General features: G+C 40.6%; 1 protein-coding gene across 1 annotated transcript in view; it reads right to left on the bottom strand.

The window, feature by feature from the left end:
* Positions 1-11956, bottom strand: part of ICA1L (islet cell autoantigen 1 like) — a 64667-nt gene extending 52711 nt beyond the window's left edge. Inside the window, exon 1 of the mRNA XM_020972815.2 lies at positions 11794-11956. The gene's annotated coding sequence lies outside the window, so the exon portion shown is untranslated. The remainder of the gene's footprint in view (positions 1-11793) is intronic.
* Positions 11957-18425: the final 6469 nt, after the last annotated feature.

Here is an 18425-nt window from a genome sequence, read left to right as displayed (position 1 = left end):
AAAGACTCTGAAATCACATGGATCACGTTCAATCCTATGGGCTGACACTAAAGGGTCAGTTTTTCTTTCTTTGGCTTAATTGCCCTCACCTAGTGATATTTCAGGAAAATTCCTAAACAAAGCTTAGGCATAGGTTTTATTTGGGAATAAATTTGGGAAAATGTGGAATAAGAGTGCCCCTGATGTACAATATGGGTATTGGATATGGAACAGCCTTTATTTTACAAAAAAAAATGCCTAAAATATTAAGGAGTCATGAAGGCCAATGAATACAGAAACACAACACTAAAACGGTCTATTAGCTACACTCCACCTCAGATGGGAATCAAACTAGTGACTATTTCCTAGGGAACAACCTTCTGTCATTCTGTTGCCTTCCCTTTTCCAGAGTCCTACACAATCTCCCCAAGACTCATGATGCTACTCTGTGGTTTAGACTCCCTCTGCTAAAGGTTTGTGTACTTTAGGGGCTGAACTAGCAGCTCACTGTCTTTGATGGTCAAGCAGCATACAATGGAAGAACTATCTGGACTGTATTCTTTTTCCATGGGACACGATGTCTCTCTGTGATCCATTTCTTTTGCTTTTAATTCAATAATTCTTGAACTTGGGATTTCCCATAAGGCATTTTCCAAAGCTGGTGCTTCCCAAGGGTTTGTGTGAGAGAGAACGAGAGAGGAGAGAAAACTTAGGGGAAAAGTTGTTTTTCTAGTTTCTAAAATGTAGTAGGGGCTCGGAACTAATGAAATAGTTAATGAGAAAGTGAATTTCTATCTATGTATGAGGAATTATTGGAATACACCTCTTGACTGCCTTGGAACCTGGATATAGAATTAATAAAGGAATGAGTCAGTAGCAGTTAAAAGGGAGGAAGGGTTGGTGTGCTTGTTAGCTAGTTTTGTGCACCACAAAGCTCACCCAACCCTATCTGAAATTTTCCTAACAATTAGAGGTAACCAACAGAGTGATGGGTTCCCTCAGGAGGTGGTGACCTTCTGGCAGAGGCTAGATAACCATATGCCAAGTATATAATAGTAGGGAATAAGTTGAACTAGATGGCCACTGAGCTCTCTTTCAATTCTGAAATTCTATGACTAATTCAGTGAGTAACGAAAAAGAAGTCTTGGAAGGTAAACTACAGTCCAATTTAAGGAGTCATGGTTTAAGGAGACACTCCAGTGAAGGACCAACAAGGAAAGGATACTAACAGGGCTGCAGCACACTCTACCAACCAGGAGAAGGAAGGGAGACAACTCACCAGACCCTGGATATGACCCGTACTTCAGGGTAGGACAAGAGAAGGGAGGGTATCATCAGTCATCCTGGAGAAGTTTAACCCTTAATTTGACTTCAAAAGCTTTCTATGACCCCTTCCAGGCAATGAATGAGATGCCTAAGCAGCTAGGTGGTGACAGAGTGGTTAGAGCAGGCCTGGAATCAAGATCTGAGTTCAAATCACCTCAGACCCTTAACTAACTGTGTGAAGCTGGCAACCTCTGTTGACCTCACTTTCTTCAACAGTAAAATAGGGATAATAATAACATCCACCTCCCAGGGTTGTTGTGAGAATCAAACAAAATATTTGTAAAGTGCTTAGCACTGGGCTTGCATGTAGTAGGTGCTTAATAAATGCTTGTTCCCTCTCGCCTTCCTACCTTGGATATTTAAACATCATCACACCAGGGCAGCTCAATAAGGGCTGGATGTTAGAGGAAAGGTAGGTTTTGTTTTGTTTTGTTTCTGCTCAGGAATGTCTGATTGGTTCCCTGTATTTGACCTGACGGGTAGGGAGACAGCAGAGAATGGTCAGGAGAGCCCCCCCCCCAACCTCCCTCACCCCGCACAACCATGAGGCATGGAAATTTTTAAAAGCAGTAGATTCAAGGCACAGAGGTGGCAGTGTATGTAGAGCTGGGGCGGCCTGACACAAACCTAGGTCTTCAGAGAGTTTTAGGGAAAACCCACACTCATTCTGATAGACACTTTTTTAAACATACTTACACTTTCTATTATAAATACTTCAGTACAAAATTGGATCTGTGATCTCACTCAAACTAAACTGTACTGCTCAATTTTCTCCATTTGTGACTGTCCCTCCTACCTCTCTCCTGCCAGTCCCCTCTGGCTGCCCTGTTCTCTCTCCTCATCTCTGTGTCTGGCAGCTCACTCAGAAGTCCCTTCAGCAATCTACTCCAGGGCTGCTGCTTTCAAGAGGCCACTCCTGGTTCTCCCACTCTCATCATCACTGAGAACTGTTTTGAAATACAGCCTTTGTTTACCCATGAACATGATATATCCCGCAGCAAGACAGAAGTTCTGAGGAAAAGTACTAGCTTACTTTTGTATTTGCATTTCCATGGCCTAGCAGAGTGCCTGGCACATAACAAGCCCTTAGGAAATGCTCGTTTTGTGACTGCTGATCTATCTGCTGTGTCTGTCAGAGATAAACATATGCTGATAAATTAACACCATGGGCTGTCGATCCAACCACATTTCATAGTCTGGACAACAGGCATTCTATTACCTATCGTTTATTCCATCACACTTGGCTTTTACTATGTGGGCAATTAGGGAAAAACTCTTTTGACAATCACGAATATTATTTAGGAGACTGCATTGTTCTAAGATTTGAAGCAATCAGTACAAAATCACTTGCAAATAGGAGCACTTAGAAAACCTGCTCAGTGGGAATTTCCCTTTAATTTGGACTGTATCAGATCCCCACCATGACACCGGTGAATACCTTTCATGAACATCATCCCCTTGTTTTATGCCTCTATTGACAATGATTATCAAAGGATCCAAGTTATCTCTGTTGTTACATCATTCAAGGCATCTTGGATAATTCGGGCAAATAATAAAAGAAATACCTGGTTGGAGGCAAGCATCATTACCCTTCATTTTGACTATTACAATAGCTTCCTAATTGGTCTCCCTGTTTCTAATCTCTTTTCCAGAATATCCCAATAGCTTCAAGATAAAACACAAACTCTTCAGCTTAGAATTTAAAGCCTTTCAAGATCTATGAATGTGAATCAAGAAATGATGACTAACAATTTAGAGAAACATGAGAGTACTTATATGAACTGACACAGAATGAAGTAAGTAGAACCAGGAAAATATACTCAATGACTACATCAATATAAAGGGAAAGAACAATAAACCAAAACTGAACATTGTTTAATTAAAATAACCATGCTTGACCCGTGAGAAGAGTTAAAAAATATACCTTCCTCCCTTCATTGTAGGTATATAATATTGCATCTACTGTCATGAAGGAGAGAGCTCTGATAACCAGGAGAAATTAGGAAAAGCTTTCCATAGAACTGTCCAGCACCTGGGCTTAAATTCTGGAACGTAAAAGTGAAGAGAGTGTGCACACAGGCCCAAAGGAGGGGGATAGAATACAACCCTCTGACCCCTCCTGTTTCCCGGGGTCCAGCTCTCCAATCTGTTCTTTTAGGCTCAGTGGTAGTCCTAGGCATAACTATCCATCTTCTTGAGAGCTTCAGTAACCAACCAGCTCTGAAGTAGGGAATGTGGGCTTGGGAGTGGGGGGAAAGGGGGTACATAACAATCAGAAAACGTTCACCACCAATCAAATTTATCATCCTATCTCCTAATTACAGCCTTCAAAGAAGGCAGTGAGGTAGGGAGGGATGACTTGCAGTTTGGGGAGGACTCTTAATTATAGCAAATGCCGTGAAAGGCTGAGATGGCACAATCAGCTCTGTGAAAGCACAAGACTCTGAATCCTGTGCTATTAGGGGCCACATAAGTGGCCAGGTAGGTGGGAGATAAGGAGTATTGGGCAGGGTAATAATTGTCCTTTTGGGGACTAATAGGCTGGAGCCAGACTGTGAAAGCTTAAATTCCAGGCAAAGGAGTTTATGTTTTATCTTAAAGTAATAGGGAGGCACTGAAGATTCTTGAGCAAGATACTGATAGGCCTGTGCTTTTTAGCAATATCACGTGAAAGATGTGTGATTTGGAGATGGAAGAGGCCAGGGACTGAATGAGAGCTGAGACTAGACACCATGGCAGGAAGTACCATGGCAGGAGGAAATTCCAGGGGATGCCTGAAGTAGTGCCAGGTGCAGGAACAGGTGCCATCTGGCAGGTCAGTTCAGTATCCATTTCGAGTCACATATACAGGGCAGAGAGGAGTAATCCCAAAGAAGAAGTTGCTAGCAGGCTCTATATTCATACTGAGCAAGGAACTAACTGAATAGTAAATAGTAGCTGTGTGGTTCTGATCTCAGGAGCAGAGGAGGAGTTCAGATCTAGACTCCACACCAGGATGAACCCTGCAGTGGAATAAGGAGGGCAGGGAATCCCAGACCAAAGGGGAGCCTGCAGTTAAGTCACAATGAAACTGCAGAGCCTCCAAGGGGGCTAACTTACAACCCGGGACAAGTCAACAGACCCAATTCTAGGTCAGGAACTTGGAGAGCTCAGACCAGGAGCACAATGAGCAAACTCCACCCAGGATCACATCATTTTGGGTGCACTGAAAGCTGACAGGCTCCTAACTGTAGCTATGAAAGCAGCTGAGGGGCAGTAGAGGACAAAATCTCAAGATAGATAAAAACGCCTGCAGGGGCAGCTAGGTGGTGCAGTGGATAGAGCTCCTTGGAGTCAGGAGGACCTGAGTTCAAATGCGGCCTCAGGCACTTGACACTTACTAGCTGGTGACCCTGAGCAAGTCACTTAACTCTGATTGCCTCACCAAACAAACAAAAAAACCCTGCAGAAATGTTCAGAACCCAGCTTTGACATAAAGTCCAAAGTCAAAAAGTAGGCTTTTTGAGCAAACAGAAAAAAGAATCCCACCATAAAAAAGCTATAATAGCAACAGGGAATCTCAAGAAACAAGCCCAGAAGAGGAGAACAATGCAATAAAGAAAAATGTAATGCGGACATGAATCCAACTAGAATTCCTGGAAGAATTAAAATGAGAGTTGTCTTTTTTTTAAAGAGCTGAAAATTATTTTAAAAACCAAATGAGAGTGATGGAAAAAAGATATGAAAAGAGAATTAACAACTTGGCACACAAGGTACAAAACAAAGAAAATAAGTCCCTGAAAATCAGAATTGACCAAATACAAGCTAATGACTCCATCAGACATCAAGAATTATTAAAACCACGTCAACATAATTTTTAAAAAAGAAAAAAAAATATTAAGTATATCACAGCAAAAACAACTGACATAAAAGAGGGATAACTTAACAATCACTGGGTACCTAATAGCCATGATCAAAAAAAAAAAAGCCTAGTCATAATATTTCAAGAAATCTTAAAAGACAACTACTGAAATTGCTTAGAATTAGAGGCCAAAGTGGAAAGAGAAAAAAATCAACACCTAAAAGAAACCTCAAAATGGAAATTCTCAGAAATATGATAGACAAAATCCACAGCTTCTGGGTCAAAAAAAAAAATACCGACAGCAGCCAGAAAGAATTTAAGTACGAAGGAGTCACAGCTGGGATCACGTACAATTGAGAAGCAATTGAGAGTGGAGGACTTACAACATGATATTCTAGAATGCAAAAGGTCTAGGGCATGCAACTAAGAATAGTTTATCCAGCAAAAATAAGGATAATCTTCCATGAAGGGGTGGGGGATGGGGGTAGATTTTTAATGAAAGAGAGGCCTTCCAAGCATTCCATAAGAAAAGACCAGAGCTAAATAGAAAATCTGGCATACAAACAGGAATCAAGAGAATCCTGAAAAGGTAACCATGAGCACGCAATCACAAGGAACTGACCAAAAATAAACTGTGTATATTCTTATGTAAGAGGATGATAGATGTAGCCCCTCAGAACTCTGTCATAATTGGGGGTCACAGGTGGCCTGTGACTGATGCTGTATGTTTTGATGATCTTAGAAGAAAAGAAAGGGTGGGGAAGAGGAATAAAGTAGGAGAGGGAAAGGGGAAAGAAAGCATGGGAAAAGTAATCTCTCATCAATGAAGTGTGCAAATAGTGTACCAGACCAAGGAGGAGTAAGAGGAAGCAGTTAACACCTGATTGAAAATAGATTAAGAGAGGGATTAGTCAGAAGCAAAACAATCTCAAAGAGCCGGCAAGGCAAAAAGGAAGGAAAGTTTAAGAAAATAGGATAGGGTGAAACATAACAGTTAGCAATTACAATCGTGAATGTAATATACTCAGTCATAAAATGGAAGAGGACAACAGATTGGCTAAGAAGTCAGAATCCAACAATATGTTAAATACAAGAACTAGACTTGAAACAGGAAGAGAACACATAGAGTCAAAATAAGGGGATGAAGCAGAATCTGTTATGCTTCAGCTAAAATGTTGGGGAAAAAGGCAGGGGTAACAATCATAATCTCAAATAAAGCAAAAACAAAAACAGGCCTAATTTAAAAAGATACATGGGGAAATTACATTTTGCTAAAAGGTATCACAGATAATGAATTAACATCAACACTAAACATATATTCACCAAATGGCATAGCATGTAAATTCTTAAAGAAAAGTAAAATGAGTTACGTGGAAAAATAGACACCAAAATTCCAATAGAAGAGGACCTCAATTTGTTCTACTCAGACCTAGACAGACTTAAACAAAAAAAAAAAAGTAAGAAGTGAAGGACCTGAATAGAATTTTAGAAAAGTCAGATACTGTAGGCCTATGGAGAATATTGAATGGGAATAGAGAAGAATATACCTAGCAAGAAAAAGTCTTCTGCATATTACCAATTTTATTTTGTATACTACATTTTATGGATTTTTTCATGGTTACTGTGTTGAGAAAGTACATATCAGAGTTAATGTTTTATTTTAAATTACTATATGCAGAGAAGTGTATCTTCTGCAATCTCTAGAGAAAGATTACATTTTCTGGTGTTTGCAGGAACCTAACCCCCTATTTCCCATAGGTTCAGTGTATCAATATTTGTGTTTTTTACCTTTGCACTGTTTTCTAGAAACACTAACCCTATGAAAGTTGAGGACTGACTATATTAACATTAGGTACTTTCTACTGTATTTTTATTTTTGTTAAATATTTCCCAGCTACATTTTAATCTGACTTGGCTATACTTGAGAGTGTCATGAATGGTTGGCCCACAAGAAATAATGAAGGGGATGCTTTCAGAAAAACCTAAGGTTTGCGTGAACTGATGCAAAGTAAAATGAACAGAATCAGAACAATTTATATTAACAATAATACTGGAAAGATAAATAACTCTGAAAGACTTAGGAATTATGATTAACATAATGGAAACAACCACTGTTTGTGAGGATTTATGATGAAACATGCTATCTACCTCCAGATAGAGAAGTGATGGACTGAGAGAATAAATGGAAGTATTTTTTTTTTAGACATGGCTAATATAGGAATTTGTTTTGCTTGACTAAACAGATTTGTAATGTGTTTTGTTTCTCTTGCTTTCTCAATGAGTAGGGAAGGGGAAAGTGGGTGGGAGAGAATTCAGAACTGAAAATAAGACAAAATTGAATTTTAAAAATAAAAATTGTTGCTAATCTTGGTGAGAGCAATTTCAATTGAGAGTGAGATCAAAGGTCATATGTAAGGAGTTAAAAAGTGAGTGGGAAGAGAGAAAATGAAGACAATCAATGTAATTAGCTTTTTTTCAGGAGTTTCCCAGTGCTACAAAGGAAGGAAAGTTATGGGATGATAGCTTAAGGGGATGGTAAGGTCAAGTAAAAGTTTTTAAGGGTAAGGGAGATTTATGTGACTAAGATAGTATTGTAAAGAGAAGAAAAGACCAGTTCTTCTCCATGACATTCCACAAAAATCTAGAAAAGGCACTAGATGAAATCCTGATAGTGAAATCCAACAGAAAAAAATCAGTGATTCATTTTTATAGCCCAGGAGAGTACTAAGGGACAGACAGAGGTTTATGGACATTAGGGATGGGATCTAGCCAGCATCTGAGCCTTCTACCTCAGGACCTGAACTAGGTGCTGGACCTATAGTTTTTCAACATAGAGGATGAAGCCAATAAAATGATAAGACATTATTAGAAAAAAACTGAAATGGACATTTGTGATGAACACATTGCATTCCGAAAGTATGCAAACATTTATAGTCCTGTAGCTGTTCAACAGCGCAAGAGTTCCCAGATCTAGTACAAAGGAGCCTGACCTTGTACAGGAAGTAGAAACAGATTCCAGCTGATAGCTCTGATGCTCACACTCCAGAGCTGAGTCAAAAATCCAGTGAGGAGCAGCTAGGTGGCACAGTGGATAGAGCATCCTGAAGTCAGGAGGACCTGAGTTCAAATCTGACCTCCAACATTTGACACCTACTAGCTGTGTGACCCTGGGCAAGTTACTTAACCCCAACTGCCTCACCTAAAAAAAAAAAAAAAACCTAAGTAGGGGCAGCTAGGTGGTGCAGTGGATAGAGCACTAACCTTGGAGTCAGGATGACCTGAGTTCAAATCTGGCCTCAGACACTTGATACTGACTAGGTATGTGACCCTGGGCAAGTCATTTAACCCCAGTTGCCTTGCATTCCATTCTCCCCCCAAAAAAAAGTGTTCAAAAAAATCCAGTGAGGACTGAAGAGAGGAGCTGTGCCTAGGGGTATCAAAAGGTCACAAGGACCTGTGCCTAGGGTGGCAATTCAGGGCAAGGAGTGGTCACAAGTCCTAGGCTGTATACTGAGCAAGAAGTAAGTAGAGAAGTGAGCATGTTTTAAAGTTTGTAAAGCACTTTCATATGTTATCTCATTTGATCCTCACAACAATCCTGCAAGCTAGGTATTATTTTTATCCCCAATTTACAGATGAGTAAACTGAGGTTGAAAGAGGTTAAGTGACCTGCCCAGGGTCACACAGTGTCTCAGGCAGGATTCAAACTCAGGTCTCCCTATACTCTTATCTACTGTGCCATGTTGGTGTCGTCTTTATTAAATTTCTATTTATGCTGTATATTTTTTATATGTACTTGTTATCTTTTCCATTAGAATATAAGATCATTGCAAGTATGGATTCTTTTATCCTTTGTACTAGTATCCCCAACATCTAGCACAGTGCCTGACACAGTATATACACTCAATAAATACCTGTTGATTCCATCATTGATTATTTTTTCCACAATCTAAGCCAAAAGATGATCTCTACTTCCCTTCACTTCCAATTATTAGTGCTTTCTAACTTTCAGCTACAACTGACAAAAATAACATGGTTTTTCTTTTCCTTTCAAGTTTACAGTTCTTGCTGTTTGGAGTAGATAATCTTGAAGGTCTAAATTTCTTTGATGCTATGAATTCCTCACTAGGCTGCACTCTAGACTTCTCCATCATGTCCCAGAAACTTTTTCATCCTGGAATATCACCCCCAGCTCTGGAATTCATTCCTTAGAAATAACCTCTGGGCTGTCAGCCCCTCCCTGTGACTGGATGGCTTCTCCTAAGCCAGCTACCTCTCCTTCCCTTTTCTTCCTCTCTCCATTTTCAGCATGTGATGTCTTCTCCATTAAAAGAAAAGCTCTTTGAGGGCAGGGACTGTCTTTTTGCTTGTATTTGTATTCCCAGCACTTAACTTGTTGCCAGTTATCATTATTATTATTATTATTAATATTATCATTATTGTTGTTGTTGTTAAGTGCTTGTTGACTGACTCTAGTAATTGTGTTTTAGAATAAAAAAGCAATATTTCGGTATTTCCTTTATAGGAACACAAATGATCATTTTGCACAATCAACTGAATACATTAATTAAAGGAAGATTGAAAGAAAAATGTAAATGATCGTCTTAGCTGAAATCCACTGGGATTCAAGTAACAAAAAACCGTGTAATATAACTGGATCATCAAAACTGCTAAATATATTATTATAATGATATAGTGATAATAAATAACTCATAGTACAGAATTGGTCACTTGTACACTCTCTATAAACATAAATCATGATGATGACATAAGTAATTAAGTCATCCCTTGCTAGGAATATCCTCCTTGGTTTCCTTGGTTCCCTGGCTTCCTTCAAGACACAGCTCAAATACCATCTTCTACAAGAGGCCTTTCCCAGTTTCCCCCACTGCTGATGCTTTCCCTCTAAGATTATCTTCCATTTAAACTGTGTATGTATCTTGTATGGGCAAAGTTGTTTTTGTGCTATCTCTTCCATTATAATGTGATATCCTTAGGGGCAAGGACCATGTATTTTTCTCTGTATCCTTGGATCTTAATTGGAATCTATGTTGACTTCAACATAGTGATGTCATTTTGGTCCTCTTCAAGAAGGAAAGACAACAGCCAATAGTTCTTTCTTAGTACAGTGCCTGGCACATATAAGTGGTAACTAAATGACCTAATTTTACAGTATTTATTATATACATGTATATCTATGCACACACATATATAACCCCCCACATATATATATATATATCACAACTATATATACAAATATATATATATATGTATCAGCAAAACGTAATTTCCAATAAAAAGCATTCTATGTGGACTTTTGTGTCCTATTTACTGTAACTCAGTTCTTAACCTAATGAAGCCTAGCTGACTTCATCAAAATGATGATTTTAAATGCATAAAATAAATTAGGACTACAAAGGGAACCAATTTTATTGACATACAATTACCATTGAAATATTTTTAAAAATAGATTCAGGTACCACACATTAAGAACCTCTGCTCTAACTACAGCATAAACAGATCTCACACTTTCGGGTATCCTAATGCTGATAGAACACCAGGAAAATTCCTACTCCCTCTACTGGCAAAACTGTAGCATCTTGCCTGTGTCCAGGTACCCTATGTGGTTTATTTATTTATTTGTTTGTTTTTGTTACTTCTTCCTCCCTCACCGCACCTTTATTTTCTTCTGAGGAGGAACTAGGTATTTTGACAGCTGTCACCCTCTGTACCCCTGAACAGAGGAGGCCAAGGGTCCAGGTCAGAAAAGGGCCAAATACCAGCAGTGAGGGGTAAAAAAAGCCCCCACCCTGGGAGTCGTGCACACTTCGCAGATGCCAGTTTCTTCACTGCCATGGGAAATCAGACTCTCTTTTTGGTTCCCGTTGGCCCTGATCCTCCTCTCACTTAGTGTCCAAGGAAGAGGAGGATCCCAAAGCGATAGACAGAAAAATAGATAGAGATAGGTAATATGTATAGATAGATGATAGGCACTGGTGATTCGAAGAGATGGATCCGTGATAAAGGTAGATATGAATCGTTGATATGTAGGTATAGACAGATGATAGACATGGAAGAGGTGGCTAGAGATGATAGAGATGTGAATGGTTGATATGTAGGAATAGACAGATGATGGACATAGAGACGGATGGATGAGATAAACAGATGATAGTAGAGGATATAGACAGCTGGATAGGTGGGGAACACTGGGGAGGTGCAGCGCTAAAAACAGTCTTGCTGGCTTCGTGCTTTCCCCCTCCCCCTCCCCTTAATTAATCAATCACCGCCCCCGAAGGAACTGAGCCACCCCCACCCCCCTACCCCCACAAATAAACTCCAACCCTAGCGCCCCGGGTGGACTCGGGTGGAGATGCCCTCTTCTCCCCAGGGGTTCGAAGGCCTCCCCATCGGGCAGGGGACCTGCGCTCTCGGGGCTTCTCAGGTGTGTGTTGGGGGGCTTCCCCGCCTCGGGCCTCCTCAGTCCCGGTGTTTCCATGGTAACCCTGCGGCCCGGCGCTTCAGCGGCTGGGGCCTCGGATGGGAGGCCCGGCCTGGCCCCGGGGGCGGGGAGCGGGGAGCGCGCACCTGCGTGGGCCGCACCTGCGGGGGAGCTCCGCGGTCCGTCGGCCTGCGGGCCGGGCACTCACCGAGACGCCGAAGCGCGCCGAGCCGGCAGCCCCCCGGCCAGATCCTCCTCCGCAGCCGCCGCCGCCTCAGGTGGCGCTCCGACCCGCCAGCAGGTACGTGGCGTCCCTGTCACCGCAGCCGAGACGGCGCCCGGGCCGCTCCCCGCAGCCAACCCCCCCGCCCCGGTGCGGCGCCTCCCGCGGCGAGCTCAGGCTGCGGCCGCGGCAGATTCAAATGGGCCGGGCGACTACCGAGGCGCTCCCCACGCCCCCGAGCTCCCCGGGCGCCTCCGCCGCCGCCTTCCGGAGCCCTGCGCCCTCCCCGCGGCCTGCGGCCATGGCCCTGAACCCCACCGTGCCTCCCTCCCCTCCCTAATCCTTCTCCCCACCTTACCCTTCTCCCCCCTTACTCCTCACCTCCCCCATAATCTTCACCTCCTCCTGTAAACTTCATCTGCCCCCTACTCTTCACCTCCTCCCTGACTTTTCATCTGTTCTCTTACTGTTCACCCCCTATTCTTTACTTCCCCCTTACTCTTCACTCCCCCCCAGTCTTCTCTGCTTGTAATCTTCAGTTCCTCTTATTCTTCACCTCCCCTATAATCTTCACCTTCCCTTGTAATCTTCAGTTCCCCCTTACTCTTCACCTCCCACTGTAATCTTCATCTCCCCTTGTAAACTTCATTTACCCCTGTAATCTCCACCTCCTCCCTTACTCCTCGCCTCCCCTCTACTCTTCACCCCATCCATACTCTTCCCCTCTCCCCTTACTGTTCACTCCCTTTAAGGTTTACCTGCTCCCTTAGTCTTCATTTCTTTCCCATGTTCACCTCCCCTTTGAATGGGGCTTCTTCCATATTTTCGGCTTCCTGTCTTGTTGCTTACCTCACCCCTTATTCTTCTTTATCTCCCTTAATCTTCAACTCCTCCTTTAATTTGCACTTCCTCCTTAGTCTTTCCATTCCCCCATATTCACCTGTCCCTTTAGTCTTCACCGCCCATATTCCTCACCTCTCTCATTTAGACCCTTCCCTCCTTTATTACTCAGTTCCTTTCCCTCTTTATTGCTCAGCTCCTTACCCCCTTTATTCCTCAACCTCTTTCCCCTCTTTTATTCCTCAGCCCCTTCTCTTTATTCCTTAGCCCTTTTTTGGAAACTCTTCTCTCTTATTCCTCAGTCACTAACCTATAATACTTTAGTCCCTTCCTGGTCTTCCTGCAAATTGCCTCCCCAAACATAAACACCCCTTTTCTTAAGTTCCTTTTCCTGATTTATTTCTTACCTCCCATTCCCTCAAATTTTATATTCCCCAATCTGTTTTGCCTCTCATTGTCTTTTTATCTTTCTTTCCTTTACCCTTAACCCACACTCTTCCCCATCTCTTCTTGTAATTATAACTCAAAACTAGATCAGAAGAGTCAAAAGACATTTGGTAAAATCAGTCCCAGTAGAAATTACTTTTTTTTGCCTTCCCAAAACAACGCTACCTTGGATAGGGCTTTTTTCATCTCTTGTGTTTTTATTACATTCTACTCGGTTGTATAGTTTTTGCATAGTTATGTGTGACTGACCCCCCTTGACCTCTTAGATTGTGATCTCCATTAAGGCAGCAAGGACTAGATCTTAATTATTTCTGCATCCTCCCCAGGATCTAATGCAGTACTCTATAGGTGGTATGCCCTTAATATAAGTTATTCATTGGATATAATGTGTATCTAATACATGATATTCTGGAGTCCATGACGTAGTCAAGAGTGCTAGATTTGGAATTAGAGGACATGGGCTCAAATCCTTGTCCAACTACCTTTGTGACCTCAATAAATCAGTGCCACTCACTACAGCCATTGGAATTAGGGCGTTCTAAGTGCAAGACATTTGAAAATCAGAGGGACATTTATTGATTTTTTCCTATCCATTTCAGTTCTTTCATTTAGTGGTAAATGCTTCTCTAAATGTGGTAACCCCACCATTTACTAGAGAAATGGAAGTCCAGACTTTTTTTCTCCCTTACCACTTTCACTTCACACACTCCCCTCACCAATAAATCTTTCTCATAATAAATATGATCAAACAAAATAAATCCAAACATTAGTTATGCTTGAAAATGTGTCTGAATGTCTCTCTGACCAGAAAGACAAGATGCATTCTTCATGACCAGTCTTTTAAGTGTCATTTTTCTTCATATGGTTCTGTAAAGTACTCTATTTCTGGTTACGTCACTTTGCATCAATTTTATGTCTTCTTGAGCTCCCTGAATCCTTCCTGTAGTGTAAAACATGTATAGAGATTTTCTCTGTCTGTTTCCAGGTGAACATGTTGGAGCTTTAGAGCTTTGCTTCTAGCCAAATGTTATTCAGGGGCTTGCGGTGGGAGGCAAGAGTCCCATCGCTGGGTTTGAGCAACAGAAAAGCTGATCCATCAGCTGTACCGAACCAAGATAGTGTTCTCTGTCCCCTTCTTCCTTTCTTGTTTCTTAGCTACCAGACTGTTTTCAGCTGTAGTCTTGAGAATGTGGCAGAGTGCGTACTCTGCCAACACAGGCCTTAACCTCAGATTGGACTGCACCTCCTTTGGGTTCCATTTCCTTGAGTAGGTTCTGCAAGTTCAGCAGCAGCTGTGTTCACCCAGGGACATAACTGGGGGCAGAGGAAACTTCTGCCCCACAGAGGTCAGCTATCCACAAGAAGCCTGGCTATATCACCCACATAGCGTTTGCGCAGTGCAGGGTTGTGGTGAAATTTGTAAAAGGCTGAATTAACACTCTTGAAAACCTGCTTTATGTTCTTATGAGGCTTAAATATTACCTTCCAGCTGACAGTAACTGTAGTTATGTTAATTCTTATTGTGATTCTTTAACATTTTTTTTATGTGGAAGAATAAATTATATGACCCATTCCCAATTCATTACCTCCCCTCCCTGGCCCCCCAGCCCTTGATGTAATAATGGAAGAGGGAAGATTATTAAAACCTTAGGAGGGTGGGACTCCAGAAATGATTGAATAATATTCATCTATTTATTAAATAACCATAATTTTATTGGTCTTCTACATATGCAGCTAATGCAAGAGGCTAGAAGAGATATAAAGATATGGTTCCTGCCCTCAAGCCACAGTTTAATACCTGTAGCCCTTTGTTATACAAGTACTTTTTAAATTTTGATATCTTCTATTTTCATATCACCTGCATTTCTCATTGTACACTTCTCACTAATCTCCTTACTATCCCCCATAACAAAGAATTTTTTAAAAAATAAAATAAAAGGGGGCAGCTAGATGGCGCAGTGAATAGAGAATCAGCCCAGAGTCAGGAGGACCTAAATTCAAATATGGCCTCAGACACTTGATGCTAGCTGTTCGTGGGTAAGTCACTTAACCCCATTGCCTTGCCTGTACATACATACATATATATGTATGTATATATATGTTAATTAATTCAGCAAAACCAATCAACATGCCTGAAAAATCTGACATACAAAATGTTCTACACCTGTGGACAGCCCTCACCCTCGTGGCCAAACTTGGTCATTACAATTTTACAGTTGTTTTGATTGCTTTTCGTGTTGTTATTCTTTCTATTTACATTATTGTAGTCATTGTGTATATTGTTTTCTTGGCTCGGATCACTTCATTTTGTATTAGTCCATATGAGTCTTTCCATGCTTCTCTGTATTCATCATTTCTTATAGCACAGTAACATTAGTTCCATTACCTTCATATACTGTGATTTGTTTATCCATTCCCCAGTCAATGTGCATTAATTTAATTTCTAGTCTTTTGCTACCACAAAAAAATGCTGCTATAAATATTTTGATATCTATGGAGCCTTTCTTTTTTGGCAACTCCTAGGGGGTGTTTGTCTATCAGTGAAAGCTCTGGTATGGATATTTTAGTCACAATTCCAAATTGCCCTCTGAAATGAATATCTGTACTCCTAAAACTGCCTTAGAGTTTGATTGTTGACAGGCTTACCTTTAATTTCTACCTCACCAGATAAACCTGTGAATGATCACTGAAATGAATGAGCCTGGTTTTAGAGTCTGACCTCTTTTTTCCAACTAGGAAACTTGAAACTGAGGTCATGGAAACATCTCCTTTTCTCCTGTTCTACTTTATTTTGTAATCTGATTTGTTTGATCTTACAAAACAAGTCGAAGGAAGTATTGGAGATGAAGCTCTAGGAGCAGTCAGCTTGTGGAGATACAATTTACCAGTTGCTCACAAAAGGGAAAAAAAAAAGTAGAATGTTATAAGCAACAGATGTAGTGCATGTCATCTTCCCAGGAGAACCCAAGATAGAGATAGAAGATATTTTTCTTCACTTTGCATGTTATTAAGCGGTAATGTATTTCTTTTGCTCCCTTGCTGAACATGGAAAGCCAGCAAACCTTCTTGTGCTTCTTTCCCCATCTGCGGAACAAGGGAGGAAGAGGAGGTTGAGGCCACTATCCTGCACATAGTCATGTAAGCTGTCAAGCAGGCCTCAAACCCAACCTAACCACACCTTTCTCTCCAAGTCCATGACTGTTCCCTCTGTACCATGCTAAAAGCATTTTATACATTGTAGGGATTCACTCATTCCTGTGAAACAGACTTGAGCTGTTTTTAGTTCACAGAGCAAACAAAGAAATGTATTTATTTGCCCAAAGCTACAAGTCGTGAAATAAATTAGGAAGACTGCGACTCTACTAAAAACCCTACAGAATCTTTTACTCATGCGATAATAAAATGCTAACACACATTTAAAAAACATAATTAAATCTTCTTAAAAAGTTTCACAAGCCAGCCCAACAATTTCTGCAGATTGTCTCTTGGTTGATGAAAACTCAGACAGGCTGCAAGGCATGGTGGATAGGGTGCTGGCCCAGATTAGACTAGGGTTCAACTGCCACCACCTCCGATGACTGACAGTCTTGTGACTCTGGGCCTATCACTTCACCTCTGCCCCAGGGCAATCTCTTAGAACATGAACTACAGAGAAGCAGAAAAGAGCCTGGGATTTGGAGTCAGGTGACCTCCCTTCATATTCCAGTTCTACTATTTATTATCTGTGTAAAGATGTTCAAGTCACTTCACTTGTCTGGAACCCAGTTTCTTTATAAAATGAGAAGTCTGGACCAGATGACTTCTAAATCCATAATCCTAGATACTCCATATATCTTGTACAATCAAAAGTTTTACATTTTTCCTATGAGACTAGAAATTGTGATAATATATAGCTCTCAAAATATTCTTCCCCTTATTTATTTTATAAAAGAAAGATAACCTACTGTGAATTTCATAGCAAGAACATATCAAGACATTTTTTAGCAGTGTGAACAGATTGCTGTGGTATTACCAGAAAGTCCCAGATGGTACTAGTTTTGTTTCTTCACGATTGTTTTTCTTAAAATGTAATTAAATATTATTTTACAATATATAAATTTAAACTTTCATGTCTTTCTTCCTCTTGTCATCATGCTGGAACAACATTTTGATAAGTTGTTAAGCATAACTGACAATATCCTAAGAATGCCAACTCACAATCCAAGAGGGGCATGATGCAGCAAATACTGTGAAGTATGTGTCATGTAAACCAGTGGTAATATATTAACTTTACTGTATTTTACATACTAATTAGAATACATTTTAAATAATTCAAGCTTTTTCTAGTAACATCCAAATAAACATTACTAAAGTAGCATTGAAACAAATTTCCAGTGAACTTTTTTTCTACATAAAAAGACAAGTTTTATGCTCATATGTTTAAAAAAAAAATCCCTGGGAACATGAAGAAAGTGCACAATATATACACTTGTTTTTCCTTTTTGATTTCTAGCCTATTCAGTGACCAGGAATCCCTGAGCCAACAAAAACAATTTTTAACTTTAAATCTTAGAAAGCTTTTCTGAATTACACTGAAAAATGAAATATAGATTCATTTTTGCCTATTACACCAACTTGGAGAACTGGAAATGATTGTTAATGGGGTACAGTTTACAAGAGAAAAAGAGGAAAACATCAAATTCCATATATTTGGCACAGGAAGGCAATGGGAAAAAACTGAGGTGTCAAGTAATCCTTCCTCAGCAGGAGAAAATGAGACCTATTAAGCCAATGGAAAGATGTGGGATGATACATTTAGAGCTGGAAGGGACTTCCGAAGTGAGCTAGTCCAACCCACTCATTTTACAAATGACGAATTGAGACCCAGAGAGGTTAAACAACTTCCTCAAAGTCATATTAGTAACTGGGAAAACCAGAATTTTAATCCAGTACTCTTCCCTTTGCACCACATTTACTTCACTCAAAGAGTATGAGGATAAAGCCTACACAGAGAAAATATGAAATTTCTTATTGGAAAAACAGCTGAGCTGGAAAATAGATCAAAGAGAGATGATTTAAAAATTATTGGACTACCTGAAAGCCATAATCAAAAAAGAGCCTAGACATATTTCAAGAAAGTATCAAGGAAAACTGTTATCCTAGAACCAGAGGGTTAAATAGAAATGGAAAGCATCTATTGATCATTTCATGAGAGAGATCCCTGCTCATTCCCCTTCTAACCATTGGTCCTTAGGTGTAGACCTCTTCTGTCTTTGTAACCTCTACTGGTCTACACCTAAGGACCAAGGGTTGGAATGGGGATTAGCAAAGGAGACTAAGAGCCATGAGAG

This window comes from Phascolarctos cinereus, unplaced genomic scaffold (assembly GCF_003287225.1).
Source record: "Phascolarctos cinereus isolate Bilbo 61053 unplaced genomic scaffold, phaCin_HiC Scaffold_7;HRSCAF=346, whole genome shotgun sequence".
NCBI classification, from domain to species: domain Eukaryota; kingdom Metazoa; phylum Chordata; class Mammalia; order Diprotodontia; family Phascolarctidae; genus Phascolarctos; species Phascolarctos cinereus.
This window is presented reverse-complemented; position numbering and strand designations above follow the sequence as displayed.